The sequence below is a fragment of the Polyodon spathula genome, chromosome 41, assembly GCF_017654505.1.
Source record: "Polyodon spathula isolate WHYD16114869_AA chromosome 41, ASM1765450v1, whole genome shotgun sequence".
Classification (NCBI taxonomy): domain Eukaryota; kingdom Metazoa; phylum Chordata; class Actinopteri; order Acipenseriformes; family Polyodontidae; genus Polyodon; species Polyodon spathula.
In genome coordinates this window covers 859,277-860,390 of record NC_054574.1, presented here as the reverse complement: position 1 = coordinate 860,390, position 1,114 = coordinate 859,277, and positions in this window count along the sequence as shown.

The window sequence follows — 1,114 nt, the reverse complement described above, 5'->3', positions numbered from 1 at the left end:
CATTTCAAACAAAAACAGAGCTGTTTCATCAGTCAGTTTGAATTCCGATTCTGCCTCGTTTTACATATTAACTGATAAAGCCGCCAAGGTCAGAGGCACAGAGACAAACATGCAGCTTATAAAGAACTGAACCCAGTGGCACTAAAAGCAGATTTAACTATCTCTTTTTCAGTAGAACAAATTTGTTTTAAAGCCACGATACTGTGGCTATTGCCGGAGCATAATTTTGCATTTCCCTAAAAAGTTTTCTTATCCCACTAACTGTACAGGATGTGGCATTCACATGATGCTAACTGTGAATAATATATATAAATATATATATATATATATATATATATATATATATATATATATATATATATATATATATATATATAATATAATATTACATAATTCTATTACAATTTTAAAGTGCAGTACCCCTAGGTCTTTTTTTCTTTTCTCATATTTAAGTAGAGCCTTACATTAATAACCTGTGTTAAAATTTCTCATACGATTTCTTTCAGCATTGGTGTTTCACTGTAAATTGATGTTTTCTGTAAAATATTATCAGGACAAACAAGAACATTCCTTTTTTAATTTCTGTTAGCTTCCCGAACTTTAGCAGCTTGAAGACCCAATGTGTTCCCTCTTATTGCTCGTTGCACAAGCATGCCTATTTGGCACAATTAAACATTGTCAAGTTAATACACAATCTGCCATGCAAGGTCTGCTTTTTTAAAGTAGACTCTGCAGAGGGCTGCAGGGAATGAAGCAGACAGTATCAGACTGAATGTGAATTTACTATTCAAACAGCATTCTCACAAGCCCCTCACGTCAGTCCCTTTAAATCTGCAGAGAGCTATTTCTGTTCCCTGTTATGATTATTTTGTGCCTTTCGTGTCTTTGCCTGAAATCGAAGATGGGGATATGCAGATAGATTTAAATACCTTTGGTACTGCATTCACAATCTATCTAAGATGATTTTAATCAGCTCTGAGAGACTTCTCAATTCTGTAGTAATAAAAAATAGGTCTCTACTGTTAAGGAGCAGAAACCTGTGAATTTCACTAAGGGCAGGATTTGTTATTTGTTTCATTTGATCTTTGTACACTGAGAAACTAAGAGAAAAGAT